Raw genomic sequence first — 17,798 nt, 5'->3', positions numbered from 1 at the left:
TCTGACTGTGACTGAATGGGGGGCAGTGGTGGAGTGGGTGGGGCAGGGAGGAGGCCTTCTCTGAGGATCTTAGTGTGACAGCTCTTTCAGACAAAGACATTCCTAATGGTCTTCAATGAAACAGTTCTCCCTATCTCTATCTATCTATCTATCTATCTATCTATCTATCTATCTATCTATCTATCTATCTTACATATCTGAATATAAATTCAAACATTTCTTACATTCAAGAAAACTTGATTCTCGGGTTGTGTGTTTGTCATGTATTCTATTGTACACATGTGTATGCATGTGTGAGTATGTGTGTAACAATAATAATCAAAGAAAAAGAAGCTCTCAGTCTGAGAGAGGCATGGGATGAATTGGAGAGGGGGGACTTGAGTGGAGGTACAGAGATTAAATGGAATAGGTAAAGTGATTTATTATATTTAAAAACTTTCAAATAATAATAACAAGAACAACAACAACAGCAAGCTGAAGTACAAAATTCATGACTTTTTTAAAAAAATAAAATCAGCAAAATAAACTAAAAGAAACCAAAAAAGTCTAACAAGGACGATGGACCTAGTAGACTGATATAAAAACCAAGTATGCAGCAGTAGAATAAATAACTGTTTGGAAAAGGAGAGACTGAATTTTAAATGGTCTGCTTTTATCCAGGAAACACTGGGGAACAACCTTCTGTAATCCAAACCTCAGAAGGAACTAATTAAAACAGTTAAATTCTGGAAGGTTTTCGGACATTTCTATTTTCTATACATACATTTTGCCTTTGTTTGCTTTCTACCACTAAGTCAATATTGACTCTAAAATTGTTAGTAGAGAACTTCTTTGACCTTCAATAGTACAGTTACTTCCCCCTAAAATAAAATTTATGACTTTGATTTCAAATACTCAACCACTGGAATCTCTTCTAAAATCTCCAATTTAACATTCTTTTATCTTTTAATTTATTTTAGTTTTGGTGAAAATATTTAGAACATCATTTTTCTTCTTTGCATCTATTGAAACAAAGGTTGGTGAAAGTATGTGGAGGTCACTGCATAATCTTGAACACCATTTTGTCTCTGAGAGTGCCTTGAAAGCTCACCCACTGTTTTGCTAATTAGGTTTCTTCTCAGTGGATCTACTGCAGCTCTTCAGGTGTGTATTGAAGTCCTTGACTTAAATACTCAAGAGAGTCAATAAGCAGGTGACTCTTCCATTCACAGGGAAAGATGATTTTCTGCTTTTTATGAAGCCCTGAACTTCTGGAAAGTGTATCTGCACTCTTGCCCCATAAATATCTCTTAGTAAAATGTATTGTACTTAAAGAAAAATCAACCTTTTTAAGAACTGCGAATTACTAAGGTGCTCAGCTTCATGCGGTGGACCCCCAGCATGTGAAGAGTAAAGAGGGGGCACAAGTAGCAGCCTTTGTTCTTAAGCTTTGGACAAGACTAGAGCTTTGAAATTTTTTTGAAATTGAATTAAATAAGAACTCAAGATTGAGAAATAGGATATAGTGGCTTGAGCTGACGTCATGTTTGCTTCGGAGTTTCCATAATAGAAAATTTTATTTTGCAAACAAATGGCTTTCCTTGTTCAACATTCTCAGGTCTGCGCTGTGCACTGAGATTTACCCAAACCCATCCTTTAGCTGCATTTCCATTCATAGTAAAAGCATCACAGTGTGCTGTGAGGATACCCTTTCATACTTTTTCTCTCTTCATTTCTTAAGGGGATTTCAGTACATCTTGTACCTATAATCCTATTTGATTATAACCATCCCGAGAGAAGTAAATATATTCTACAGAGATGCTTACACATCTCCCTTTGGCTATCATGATTCTGAAACGAAGTCTTAAGAAATTGGAATATTCCCAGGAGCTTCATGATCCAAAAGCTGATGTGTTTGTCTCCTGATTGACTGTCAGATTACCTTAGAGGAGAGGCAACGGTGGGTGGGGCCTGGACTTCATCAAGGTTGGAACTGCTTACCTAGATACACAACATTCTGTTCTCTATTTAAACCTAAATCTGTTAGGATGATGAAGGTCCCCCCCTCCCCCCCAAAAAAAGCACACAGAACATCTTGACTGGCTCACATGCCATGACCTAGGACACAGAGCTGTCAATAATAAACATGTTGCCTCTCAATATGGCTGAGCAAGCAGTTACTGTCACAGTGGCTAATCTGAGGAAACACACGATTAGTACTGATGATCTACTGGAAAGCAAACGCAAAGGACAGAAGAACTGCCCAGCTCTGTGGCTAGGCCTAAGACCCTTGTCAAGCAGTGAAGGTCCAAGTGTGTGATATAGGAACATACCTATGCCAATAATTACAACAAAACAAACACTCTCACCACAAAGCGCTTAAGACAGTTTATTCCAGAGCCAAGTATGAACAGCCAGGCATGGGACACATAGATTCAGGATGCCTCAAATAATCCACTGTTTTTTAATGCTGGATTGTGGTTGTAATTTCATGATATTTCTTTTTAATTGGGTATTTATTTCTTTTATATTTCCAATGCTATCCCAAAAGTCTCCCACACGCTCCCCCACCCACTCCCACACCCACCCACTCCCATTTCTTGGCCCTGGCTTTCCCCTGTACTGAGGCATATAAAGTTTGCACAACCAATGGGCCTCTCTTTCCAGTGATGGCCGACTAGGCCATCTTTTGATACAATGCAGCTAGAGACAGGAGCTCCGGGGGTACTGGTTAGTTCATATTGTTGTTCCACCTATAGGATTGCAGATCCCTTCAGCTCCTTGGGTACTTTCTCTAGCTCCTCCATTGGGGGCCCTGTGATCCATCCAATAGCTGACTGTGAGCATCCACTTCTGTGTTTGCCAGGCCCCGGCATAGTCTCACAAGAGAGAGCTATATCAGGGTCCTTTCAGCAAAATCTTGCTAGTGTATGCAATGGTGTCACCTTTTGGAAGCTGATTATGGGATGGATCCCCGGATATGGCAGTCTCTAGATGGTCCATCCTTTCGTAGTGAGAAAACAAGGAAATTTAAAAAACAATGCTCTTTTTGAAGCATTGGTAGAACTTGAGACAGATGTATTGCTGCAAAGCAGGAAAACTCTGATGTAGCCTTAGATGCTTTCTGATGAATTACTTAGCCTTCGTGTTGGTAAAAACTTGGATTTTTCTTTGTACATTCCTAAAGGATTTTTGCTGGATAATCACACAGATAGAGGATCACATTAAGAGATAGGCAACACAAGGGAATCTTACTTCCGACTTGTAATACTCCATTTTCCATAACCAGTCAATCAGCCTTGAGAGATCAACACATACCAACACATACATGACATTTTTCTTTCCTGCGATTTTCAGTTCACAAATTATTTGATATTTTAAATGAAGTCACGAAGCAGAAATGATGAATGGCAGTTTGGGGACCTAACTGAGCTATAGCGCTCTCTATTTTAAAATACTGGAATTGAAAAACTTGTATGGGCTTTCTGGGTGTGTTTCAGTAAGTTATCTTCTAAGCAAATCTTCCTGAAATCCTAGAGCTTAGAAAGCCTGATGACCTTTTCTGTCCGTTCTAGAAGATACTCAGTTACCCTTCCTTCAGTATGCCCCAGTGATAGACATAAGCTATTGGGTTCTGTTCTTAAGCTAGGTTGAGATAAGACCCTGAATCAATTAGTCAGGAGCTTGCCTGGCAAGATAATAGGGAAAATGTGGTCCACATCAGCTGAGTTCAATGAATGTGTGCAAGGCTGGAAGGCACCAGAAGAATGTCAAGATTAGATGAAGGGTGTCTACGAGAGCCAAAGGAAACTATAATCCACCGACTTTCATGCTTTTCTCTTCTAGATTTAGAATGTAAAACTTCTGGGGGAAAACATCCATAGGAAGGAGCAAAACTGTTCGTTGAGTGCTCTTAGCAGCACGGAGAACTGGCCAACAATGGAGAAACCCATGTCTTATTGCAATGGCTGACTCTTAAGACATGAAGAGAACCTGTTGAGGTTGAGGACACCTTTGGGAGAACCAGTAGTCTGACACACTAAACTAAAATAATGAAGAAATCAAAAGCCAACCAAAAACTAAAAACAAGCAAACAAGAGCAAACACAAACAAACCAAACATTATGAGAAAGAAGAAAACACATAAGGGAATGAATACATGTTATGGGCATAGAAAGCCACAAAAGCATATACAGACGGTGATTTGTAAATAGAATTCATTTCCCTCAGGTGCAGGAAAGCTGACAGATTTTTGCTGAAGCAAAAGCAGAATCACCAGTGTGGAGTGTGACCCTCCACCACAGCCTACCAGTGACATTGGGAGAAAAGACATAAACTAAAGCTTCAAGCTAAGATCCAGTGGAATGAGGAGAACTCACTTTAATTGGAGGTGTTCCGTATAACAGTAGAACTGTAAAGGCATCAGTCATACTGTGAGAAAGGCAGATGGGCCTGGGCTGAATCAGAACAAGAGCTGAGCTATGCCAGTGCCTGGCAAATACAGACTTGGATGCTCACAGTCATCTATTGGATGCAACACAGGGCCCCCAATGGAGGAGCTAGAGAAAGTACCTAAGTTGCTGAAGGGATCTGCAATCCTATAGGTGGAACAACAATATGAACTAACCAGTACCCCTCAGACCTCGTGTCTCTAGCTGCATATGTAGCAGAAGATGGCCTAGTCAGCCGTCATTGGGAGGAGAGGTCCTTGGTCTTGCAAAGATTATGTGCCCCAGTACAGGGGAATACCAGGGCCAGGAAGTGGGTGTGGGTGAGTTAGGGAGCAGGGCTCAGGGAGGGTATAGGGGACTTTCGGGATAGCATTTGAAATGTAAATGAAGAAAATATCTAATTAAAAAAAGGAACAAGAGCTGAACAGGAGCCTGGGAATATAAGTCTGTTAGTGGTGTTCCTCTGTGATCTCACCCCTAGTCATTTCTTCAGTTCTTACAATGACAGATTCAGTTTCTTCAATGGTGAACTGTGGCCTGGAAGTGTAAGATGATTAAATTGCTTCCTTCCTTAATTAGTTTCAGTCATGACATTGGTTCATAGCAACAGAAAAGAAAGTATTACCAGAGAATGTTTCAGGATCTTGAAATGGGCAAGGTTTTTTGATAGATATCTAATTAAATATCTAAAAATAGATCATTCGATTACACTTAATGAAAAACTTTACATAGCAAAATAGGTAATAGGTCATACAATTTCCAGAAAGGAAAATGTTTGCCAACTTCATATTTGACACAAAGTTGCTTTTCAAGACATATAAAGAATTCATTCCTATAGAAAATCCTGAGTTAAAATGAGCAATGCACCTTAGTAGATTTCTCAAATGATACCAGGCAAGTGTTCAATAAATGTACATAACAATATTTAAGATAATAAGTCAATCAAATTAAAACCAAAACGAGCCTGATGTCAGTAAGAGTGGCTATCAGCAAACATACAAAAGAGAACAGATAGAGTTTGGGTAGGTATTCAAGGAAGTGATTACATCATGTTGATGAAAACTCAAGTCAATGAAGACAGAAATCCATATGGGGTATCCTTAGAATTTGAGTTTAAAACATGTTTGTTTGGAAGCATAACCTTTATTCAAAATTTGACTTGCATTAGAGTATGATTGCAGCATATTTCAATATTTTATTTCTGCATAAATTATTGGTTACATTTAATTGTATGAACACACCATTTGAATTGACATATTTACTGTATAGTTAATGCTTCCAATCAGAAATTTCTATTTGCATTCTCCTGCTAACTACTGATGCAGTAGCATTTTTATGTTATAAAGTTTCATTCACACATTTTAATTTATATAGTTATGATCTATGTTTTTTGTAATACATTTCTTGAGTAGAGATATAAGGATATAGATTAGAATTGTTTGGCATGCAAGGCCCCTTGCAAACATTTTTGTGAATATTTGATCATTCATTATACTGCTGACTTGGTTTATTCTAATTGTTTTTTTAAATAACTTTATGTTCTGAAATTGAGTATTTGCTACTTAGTCAGGTAATTATTTTTTATATTCTATTTTAGAAATATTTACTTTTAACAATTTCAAAAATATTTCCTGGTTTCTTTTTTATGTCTTACATCATTTATTCCTCTAAAAAGATTCAGTGATTTTCTGTGGATGGGTATTTATTATTGCTGTTACTTTAAAACATAATACATAAAAATATGATTAATAAGCCAGGCAGTGGTGTCACATGCCTTTAATATCAGACTAGGGAGTTAAAGAGAACTGAATATCTGAGTGTGAGGCCAGCTTGGTAAACAGAAAGAGTTCCAAGACAGACAGGACTATAGAGAAATGAAAATATTTGTTAGAAAAAACAAAAAAATATGATTAATACAATTTTATCATATGTATAATCAGTATGAAGATGCATCTTACTTTTTAAATATTGTGTATATCTATGTGTGTATGTATATGTTTGTGTGTTTGTGTGTGTAGAAAAGTGAGGAGACAACTTCATGAAGTCAATGTTATATTTGTACCTTTATATTAACTCTGGGGATTGAACTCAAGTCTCCCAGTTGGGTATCAAGTGTCTTTACCTGCTGAACCATCTCACCAGCCCTCAATTTACCTATCTATCTATCTATCTATCTATCTATCTATCTATCTATCTATCTATCTATCTATCTATCTATCTTGAGAATATATTTGATGTTTTCTAAATGAAGTTTTATCAGCACATATTGATTGCACACGTTAGGGGGTCTCAATATTCTTCAAAAATGCCTTATTGATTGAAAAAGCTAAAATTAGACCAACTCAATTTTAAGATGTTATGAATTTGATGTAAGACATAAATAGATCTATTGTGAAATGATTACGGCAAACTGTAGGTGGTGGTACACTGTAGGGAAAGCACTGGTGTAGGAAATGAGATGCTGCCATCAGTATTTTCCTTTGCACTGCTTGGAACATATTGCCAGTGATAGAAAAGATGAGCATGTATGCATCTTTCCACCCTATGAATATTGGCAGAAAGTGTCTGTAAGCATTTTACCATACAGTACACATTTAGTTTCAAAAGCAGCTAGCTTACAAATAGGAGGATCAACATTTTCCTAGTGTGAGCAGCAAGAGATCACTGAGAGATTCCCAATGGCTTAAGGAAATTAGAGCAGCAAATGTGACACAGAGAGTTGTAAGGCTGGAGCTCTGACCTCAGCCCCCCTTCTCCACTGCTCAGATTGACCCTGAGTTCTATTCTTATGTCTCTATTTGTGGTGTCTGTTTGCATTTGAATATAACTTATTTTAAATGCTAAAGTAGGAGTTCTCTTATAAGCAGTCTTTGTACATCTCAGCTCTAAGGTGAATCTGGTTCATATGCCCAGGTGTTAGTAAGTTCTAATTAATTCTTCATTTAATTGATTTCTTCTCAAAATGCAATTGTAGGCTATAATAAATAAAATAGATAAAATATGATTCATGCATATCCATTGCTCCTTACATTCAGTACATGCATAATCCCTCTTTTTTCTGAGCTTTTTTTTGGGGGGGGGGAATCCTTTATTGAGATTCATATAGTTTAAAACGAGACACCACAATGCAAACAGATCTTTAATTTTCCAAAGTACAAACCCTTTTCTCCACAATTGGGAAAATTCACAGCTGTTTCTAGCGTTAGATGGAGGTGAGGAGGGGCCAGTGAAGTCTGGTAGCTGCCACAGGGGTGGAAGCACAGGCTCAAAAGCCTCCTGATCAGCTCCATGACTTTGGGAATTGCCTGAGCTCAGTTTACTAATTTCTCAAGCTATTTCTTTGCTCTCCCACCCCTGTCTCTCTGATCCCCACATCCCTGTCTTTCTCTTCATAGAGAATATAGCATGGCAGAGGAAATTCTTTCAGATGAGTCTGTCGGTAAGTCATATTTTCAAACCTCTGGTTCTGTCTGGTTTGCACAATTTCCTTCTGCCTGTAATCCAGTCTCTCCTCGAAGGCTTGATCTAGCCTCTATATTTGATTCTGCTTGCTTTGTGGTAAGTTATAACTGGAGAATTATTCTTCACAGAAGATATTAAGCAATAATTTACCAAAGTTGGTTGATAAATATTTCATCTCACTATCTGCAAGTGTAGAATGCCTGGAAGACACATATAAAATATTTACTATTAAAATCAGCATCACTTATGCTTTGAATATGATTAAGGAGGTGATACAAATCATGATACCTGTATATCAGATGATAGCTGAACCTGACCAATACAGATGCAGACACTCATAGCCAATCATTGGACTGAGCTGAAGGACCCCAACAGAAGAGTTAGGGGAAGAACTGAAGGAGCTGAAAGGGACTGTAACCCCGTAGGTAAGAACAGCGACATCAACTAACTGGAACCCTCAGAACTCCCAAGGACTAAACCAGCAGCCAAAGAGTACACACAGGCTGGTCCATGGTACCATTACCTACATAGCAGAGGAGTGCATTATCTCGCATCAGTGGGAGGGGCGGGCACTTATTCCTGTGGAGGCTTGTTGCCCCAGTGAAGGGGGATGCTAGAGGGATGAGGCAGGAGTGGGTCGGTGGATGGGAAGCACCCTCTTAGAGGCAAAGGGGAGGGGTGGTAGGATGGGGGTGTTCAGAGGGGATGCCAGAAAGGAGGACAACATTCGAAATGTAAATACAAAAGGAAGAAAGATGGCCTAAACTCTGGATGGTGCTGATGGGGAAGAATCACTGGGTCCAGCGTGAGACTATCAGGCCCAGTGAATTTAGACTCTGTGTTCGTTAGTTCTTTTCATTGCTAATACACAGCATTCTTAGCGTTCGAGCTTATCGTTTGGATCCTGCACAAGCATGATGCTTTTAACTAGATTCAGATAATGAGAGAGCAGAAGGGCTGAGCATAGGAAAGAAGCTGGTCCACATTTTCCTTGCCAAGAAACATTGAACCAAATTGTCAGAAAGTATTCACGAGTGTTGAACATGTATCATCTTCCTGTTTCAGAACAGTATTTTAAAATACAGAAAATTATTCTTGGAAAAAAAAAAGAATCTGTTGTCTAACACAAGAATATTTAAAATATTTTAGCCAAAATATTTTAAAATATGCACAAAAACATACATACAGCAGCTACGGTCTAACTTTCAGACTTCAAGAAATGTTTAATTGCTTGGCAGTGGCCCTGCTCTTGGCAGGTTTGAGAACAGAATGCTCTAAAAGCTGAGTATTTTGGAAGGACTCCCCTTCTTCCACACTGGCTGTGCAAATGTCCGTTGCAATCTGCCATAGAGACCCGTTCCAGAAAAAAAATACTATAATTGGAATGCATCATTGACCTCCTCAAAGAGACCTTCATGGTGAATTCATTCTGGCAATCTCCCTTACTAACGCCAGTAACCCAAAACCTGCTGCTCACGGCTTATGTCTCGTTCATCTGTATGAAATGCTTTTCTCTACCCTGGCTGGAAGTAGCTCTGTGAACTTCCCACTGCTAAGATGATTTCAGCAGCCCTCTGCTTGTTTTAATATCTTGTCTGGATTCTCTTATGTTTTCCACTTGAACAAAAGTCTATCTGGCAGTATGTAAGAACATTGAATGGCACAATACAGCTGCCTTCTCCTAAAAGGGCTGTTATACCATACTCCTTGACAGGTATTGTGCTTGCGTTTCCATATCTTTTTTATGAAGTTAAAACCATTACTTGCTACATCACCCTGAGCATGGGCATTATTTGGTAATTTTATTCCCTAATATTACCCCAACCTCCCCTGACTATGTGTGACAACTTACTAATCATCTGCAATCTAAATAAAATTCTAATATTTTCCCATGAATTTAGAAAAACATCTAAGCTTACCATTAGTCTCTGTTTAAAGTTTATAACCATATGGACTCATAATAGGGCAGGAATCATATTATTATTAATCTTATGACTTCAATCCCCCAATCATTGCATTTAGATGTATTTCAGATTTTTAACACACTCAGAGTAAAACTGAAAAATTAGAAAAGAATTTCTGCAAAGTTCTAATACTAAACATATCAATGTATCTTCTTAGTTCCCTAAAATTGAGTTTTATCTTGAATTTGAATTAATATCCATAAGGAAATAATCAGAGCCAGTCAGTTTTCACTGGGTTCTGCCAATCTGTAGCTTCCCTTCTATTAAAACCTCCACACTGACAGTTATTATACAGTGTACTCTGTCATTAATTTTCCTGTCTACTTATATATATATTATCATCAATGTATACCAATATTCAAATTTTTACTACATTTCTATTTATTTTTTCTCGTAGTCATTTTTTTCCCTAATACTTGACTTAAACCTGGGGCCCTATTTAAGCAAGCCACTGCTCTACACTGAGTTATATCACCAACTCTCTTCAAACTCTCGGAGGAGTATCAAAAGAATGCCCAGGATGGCCTTCAGCCTAGGTTAGTCCATCTGGCTTATGCAACTCACTCTATAAGCTAAGCTAGTCTTGACCTTTGAATCTTTCTGCCTCAAACTACCAACTAGCTGAGATAATTGATCTGCATCATCAAGTGCCGACTACTAATAAAGAAAATATTTTCAAATTTATTACTTGACTCCACGTATCTACCTAAAATGGTCTTTCTGTAACTTTAATTTTCTGTTGCTGGTGTTAATTATTTGCACATGTGCATATGTGTGATATGTGCTTGTGCAGTAATACCTGTATCATGCCATACGTGTAGAAGTCACATGAAACTCTGAGGAGTCACGTCTTTTCTTCCACTAAAGGTTTTAGAGTTGACACTCAGGTCATTAAGCTTGCACAGTCGATCTCTGCTCCCTTTTTATAAAACTCCCGAGGTAAATCCTCCCAATACAGACTCTCCATATCTCTGATCCATTTGTCCTTGAACTCTTTCAACTTAATGAAAGCTACCTATCCAAAGACCTACTGAGCTCAACAAAAAAATTGTGTATCTTCCACCCCTTCTCTCCATTTGCTCTGTATTGCATGTCCATCTCCTATGAAAGTCTCACTTTTTCCTCCAAGTCTTTTCTAACTCAGTTTTTGTTTAAGATTTTTAAAACACTATGATTTTAAAATAACACTCACCTAAGTCTTACTCAAATGACTATTGTGACTGTTTTTTGTTTGTTTGTTTGTTTGTTTGTGTGTTTTGAGCAGGGTCTCTCTGTGTCTGTGTAGCCCTGGCTGTCCTGGAACTCACTCTGTAGACCAGGCTGCCCTCAAACTCAGAAATCTGCCTGCCTCTGCCTTCCAAGTGCTGGGATTAAAAGAGTACACCACCAATGCCTGGCTTGTGATTGTTTTTGCACTGCTAAATAATGCCATTCTCAACATACTTCAAAACTTACTCACTTCAAACACAATAAAACTTAACTTCCTCACATCTACACTAATATCTCATTGCACCAGTCTCAAAAGACAGAGCAGCTAAGCCCAATAGGCCCCTGTCTCCAAAGAACTGCTGTCATTATATTATTCATTTTCTTGCTGGGCTTGCTGCATGTGCATGTCTGTTTGTGTACATTTTTAAAAGCACACTAACAAGAATATACTTGTGTTACCCTGTCTAGTGTTCATTGGAGATATAGTTAGACCAGTCACCTGGAATTACTGGAGCTATGAAAATTAAAGATGCTGTGGATGTGGAGCACAAGGGCATTAAAAGTTCTTTGTTATTTGCATGTGGCTTTGTAGAGAAAGGAGATACCTAACCCTAGCTGGTGTTAGTGGTTGAATTGAGAAATGGGTGGCAGCTATGAGGTCCATGTGATTACACATCTAATGAGAGGGTTAAAGACCAGCATCTGTGTGGTGTGAACTTCCCCTCTGCCAAGGAGCCAGTGTCTGCCATGTCTTTGAAGACTGTTGTTAGAATTTATTCCTTGATGTAATAAAAATCGCATATGCTCTTTTTAAGGCCCCAACTACGAACTAAAGTATAATGTCAGCAAAGTTCATTCAGGGGAACCAATGGGTTTGTTAGGCTTACTTACCGAGCATGGGTGAGTGGTCATGAGAAGGTGTGTGGTTGACCCTAAAGCAACCATAATGGCAGACCATGACCCTCTATGGAAGATAGATAACACATAGCTCCATCGATAGAACTTTATTAAATGGAAAAAAAATTCTGAGTAAGCTTTAATTGTTTCATCTTAAATTAGTTATGTAAGACACTTATTAATTACCAAAGATTAAGTTTCACCAAAAAAATATATATATTATTTGCTTAAAACAAAGATCACTATAATTATAACAATAATGGATGCGGAATAAAGTGTAAGTATTTTCATTAAGTTAGTACTTGTACAATATATGAATCATGCAGAAAAGTAGTCATGTGAGAATCTCACTCTTCCATTTGAAACTTATCTTTTGTACTATATAGTTCTTTCCAAAATATTCTGGAAGAGACCTCCAAATAAAGAAGACATAGATAAAAAAGGCTTGTACAACCACTATGGAAATCAGTCTGGCGGTTCCTCAGAAAACTGGATATAGTACTACCGGAGGATCCAGCAATACCTCTCCTGGGCATATATCCAGAAGATGCCCCAACTGGTAAGAAGGACACATGCTCCACTATGTTCATAGCAGCCTTATTTATAATAGCAGAAGCTGGAAGGAACCCAGATGCCCCTCAACAGAGGAATGGATACAGAAAATGTGGTACATCTACACAATGGAGTACTACTCAGCTATTAAAAAGAATGAATTTATGAAATTCCTAGCCAAATGGATGGACCTGGAGGGCATCATCCTGAGTGAGGTAACACATTCACAAAGGAACTCACACAATATGTACTCACTGATAAGTGGATATTAGCCCAAAACCTAAGATACCCAAGATATAAGATACAATTTCCTAAACACATGAAACTCAAGAAAAATGAAGACTGAAGTGTGAACACTATGCCCCTCCTTAGAAGTGGGAACAAAACACCCTTGGAAGGAGTTACAGAGACAAAGTTTGGAGCTGAGATAAAAGGATGGACCATGTAGACACTACCATATCCGGGGATCCATCCCATAATCAGCTTCCAAATGCTGACACCATTGCATACACTAGCAAGATTATGCTGAAAGGACCCTGATATAGCTGTCTCTTGTCAGAGTATGCCTGGGCCTAGCAAACATAGAAGTGGATGCTCACCGTCGGCTATTGGATGGATCACATGGCCCCCAATGAAGGAGCTAGAGAAAGTACCAAAGAAGCTAAAGGGATCTGCAACCCTATAGGTGGAACAACATTATGAACTAACCAGTACCCCGGAGCTCTTGACTCTAGCTGCATATGCATCAAAAGATGGCCTAGCCGGCCATCACTGGAAAGAGAGGCCCATTGGACACGCAAACTTTATATGCCCCAGTACAGGGGAACGCCAGGGCCATAAAAGGGGAGTGGGTGGGTAGGGGAGAGGGGGTGGGTGGCTATGGGGGACTTTTGGTATAGCATTGCAAATGTAAATGAGCGAAATACCTAATAAAAAATGGAAAAAAAATGATGCTCGTTAAGCAGCCTTTATTGCCATGCCTTATTTCATTAAGATTTTACAAAAGTACATGATAAATCTGCAAAAATCATCTAAGCTTAACTTTATACATGTTGAAAGAGTTAGAAGGATTAGGCTTATTTCTTTAGGTCAAACACCTAACCAAGAGGTTGGAGCCAGTTTCCTTAAACATGGAATGCATACTCTGAAGTAGAGCAGTGTTCTGTTTCATGTTTCCTCCCAGGTCAGTGTTGTTGATAACGTTGTACAGGACATCATATATTGCATTTCCTTGGCTCTGTTAATAACCAGCTGTGCTTTGTTTTTCTTCTTTACTTGGTCAGTCATTGTTTGTTTCTCTTCATTAAATTTACCCTGTGTTGTTTAACACAGAAGCAAACATCTTTTTCATTGTATGTGAAGTTCAAGCCAGTCAGCAGAGGTCAGTTAGTTCTTTGAAAGTATTGTATCTCCATTATCAATTATGAAATTAGTTTTGAAGCTGGCCAATATCTTTTAGGCAGGGCCCAATTCTCTTGCTGTGATGTTTCATTAAAGACAAGATCTCCTCTGGTAAGATCTCGAACACATCATCATAGGTTTTATCCTCCAACTTCTGTCTTTCTCTCATGTATCTTCATGCTAATTGGACTCAAAATTAGCTCACAGTCCAGTCAACACTAAAATGAAACATAACATTATGAAATGCTCTAAAATTTTATATTGATTGGTTTCTCTAAAGCTATGTACTGATGCTATGTAACTAAGCTGTTACTATGCAACACAGGTTGGCCTTGGATTTTGAAAAATCCACATCACTCAGCCTTTAAATGCTGGGCTCATAGCTGTGAGCTGTTATGTCTGAATCCAAGATATTTTTATATAAAATGCAGAAATCCCATATCATGAAAGGTTGTTTCATTGGGAAAATTATTAAATCATAATAGTATTCATGGAAAATAGTAGAAATAAAAACTTATGTAGTGTTTGCATGTAAGTCTAATATTAAAGATTTTACCAACATATTTTATTACATGTATGAAAAACTTTCGTCCCATGCCTTCAATCCTCCAGTAATTTTTAAGCATTTTCTCTGAGGTTTAGGAGAAATCACTTTTAAAGAATTCTTTAAATTGAAAATTTTTATGGATCTGTTACAACGTGAGGTTCCATTTTAAGTGATGATATTTTCTCTGCATGAGTGAAGTTTTGTTATTATATAGCTTTTCTGAACTATTTGTGATCACACTGATCTGCACTTACAGGAACCGGGGAAAAGTATCTCTTCAGGAGACACTTAATTCCCGCTGATAATCAGTAGTCCACAACACTGTGATAGAACACTTTTATTGATTCTTTAAAGGCACATAGCAAAAGGAAATGGGAATTTTCCATGTAGCTATCCAAGTTTGTAGTCAAATTTTGCATATTCTGCTCAGTCCTCAAATATAAATTTATTACCTTGACCACTTTCACACTTTCCATTTGTAAACTGGGTGAACAATACCAGCATGCAGATAAAACTATAGGCAGCAGAAATAAAGTTCTGACATGGTAGCCACTGAGAATCACTTATTGCTTTAATTGTCTTAAATAATATCAACATTCATTTAAACTTATAACTTATGTGGTACCTTAAATTCCCTGAACTTTGATTTTCTGAATAGTTTATGACAGTAATATGTGCCTTCCCCTGCTGAATTGTGATAATAACCACAAGTACTTTCTAAAAATACAATTATATATTCATGTAAGTAGAATTCATTATTAATTGAAAATTAGAAATTGGTTGTGATAGATTTCTCAGAGTTAGAAAGTGCAGTTACAAAACAAAATCATGTTTTCATGTCAAACCAATCAAGTTTCAAAACATTTGATAGTCAATAACTCTCTGAACAAATGGGTTATGACTATGCTCCTGATGGTCTGTTTGCTTCATTCCTTAGCTGAATGAGTCACCTGAAAGAACAGATCTGTTGCTGCAGTTAATATGAACTAACCAGTACCCACAGAGCTCGTGTCTCTAGCTGCATATGTAGCAGAAGATGGCCTGGTCGACCATCATTGGGAAGAGAAGCCCCTAAGTCTTGCAAACTTTATATGCCCCAGTACAGGGAAATGCCAGGGCCAAGAAGTGGGAGTGGGTGGGTAGGGGAGCAGGGCAGCGGGAGGGTATAGGGAACTTTCGGGATAGCATTTGAAATGTGAATAAAGAAAATATTTAATAAAAAACGTTCTCCATGAAAGGAGTTACAGAAACAAAGTTTGGAGGTAAGAAGAAAGGATGGACCAGAGACTATCCAGAGACTACCCCATGAGGGGATCCATCCATAATCAGCCACCCAACCCAGACACTATTGCATATGCTAGCAAGATTTTGCTAAAGGGACCCTGATATAGCTGTCTCGTATGAGGCTATGCCAGTGCCTGGCAAATACAGAAGTGATGCTCATAGTCATCTATTGAATGGAACACAGGGCCCCCAATGGAGGAGCTAGAGAAAGTGCCCAAGGAGCTAAAGGGGTCTGCAACCCTATAGGTGGAACAACAATATGAACTAACCAGTACCCCTAGAGCTCATGTCTCTAGCTGCGTATGTAGCAGAAGATGGCCTACTTGGCCATCACTAGGAAGAGGGACCCCTAAGTCTTGCAAACTTTATATGCCCCAGTACAGGTAAATGCCAGGGCCAAGAAGTGGGAGTGGGTGGGTAGGGGAGCAGGGCTGGCGGAGGGCATAAGGAACTTTCGGGATAGCATTTGAAATGTAAATAAAGAAAATATCTAATAAAAGAAAAATTTAAAATGTCCTCCATACACTCTCTACTACATCTTCGTTCAGCCTAATTGATATTTACTCAGATATAAATTTGACTTATTGCTGTTATCTTGTTTTAGCAGCCAGAGTGCAATGAATTTTTTTATTCATTATTAATCTCCAATAAAGGACTGAGCAGTCCATTGATATTCACTGGGTGAGTAGGTAAAAAGAAAACAATGGGCTTCCTGCGTGCCCATGGTTGACTCACTCAATATAGGTGGATATCCAGTGTAGTTCATTCAATAAGAAAATAAGGAGAGGGGATGTGATAGTGCTTGCTCCACTTGATGATAGTGAGGATTGTGTCAGTTTCATTTTCTTGTTTTCTGTCTTTATAGCTGACAAAGTAAGAGTTGGGAGGAATAAAGGACAGTGAGAGTAAATGAGGGCAGTGTTGGTAGTAGAATCTGAACATGCATTTAGCAGAAATTGTGTCATTTGATGCAATGTGGCATCAGGATGTCTCATCTTATAAGTACCCTGAAGATGTAGCACTATGATTCACCCTATGGTCTGATAACCATAACAGTCTGTATTTTCTATTATACTTAAAAATTACAGTGCCTTAACTTAACTTTTGTGAATGAGAAAGGGTGAAGAGCTGGAGGGATGTCTCAATGGTTACCAGCACTTTTGCACAGGACCAGATTATGGTTCCTAGAACACACATGAGGTGTCCATAGCTATATATGACTCTATCTTCAGGTGGTCTAATGCCTTCTGGTCTCTGTGGCTACTAGCACAAATACAAACAGCCCCTACATACACACAGAGCAAAAGAGAGAGAGACAGAGAGAGAGAGAGAGACAACAGAGAGACAGAGAGATACAGAGAGAGACAGAGAGAGAGAGAGAGAGAGAGAGAGAGAGAGAGAGAGAGAGAGAGAGAGAGAGAGAGAAAGAGAGGAAGAGAGGAAGAGAGGAAGAGAGGAAGAAAGACTGAGATAGAGACAGAGAGACAGAAAAAGTCAGAGACAGAGATAGAGGTATTACAGATCCTATTATATGTCAGCAATTTATAAAATGTGCAAATGTCATCAGGGCTCATTAATTTGCACTCAGGGCTAGAGGAAAGTTTTCAGGTTTCAAATCTTTAATAATCCTCAATGGAATGACTAATGAAAATTCCATTAAAACATACTGATAACCTAAGCTAAGAGCTCATATTTACCTCTCTGCCCCCTTACTCTGCCCCTTCTTATTCACTATTATCTGACTAACTTTCATATATATATATTCTAAACAACATAAATATATAAAAAACTTCCCAGAGAAGAAATTTCCAGGACAAGATGGACTTACTGAGGAAGTAATTTTGACACAAATTGTCCTAGAAATTTGAAAGCTTTGAAGGAGTGAATAATTTTGAGGCTAAATTTATTTTACATGTCTAAACCTTAGAAAATATCACAATAAAGAAACATAATAGACCTATACCAAATCTGAACATAGGCACAAAACTACAGAAATTGCTCGAATGAGAACTTTAGCCACATATAAAATAAATTATGCATTACAAACAACTTA

Source organism: Mus musculus, chromosome 7, assembly GCF_000001635.26.
Source record: "Mus musculus strain C57BL/6J chromosome 7, GRCm38.p6 C57BL/6J".
NCBI lineage: Eukaryota > Metazoa > Chordata > Mammalia > Rodentia > Muridae > Mus > Mus musculus.
Note: the sequence above shows the minus strand (reverse complement) of the source record.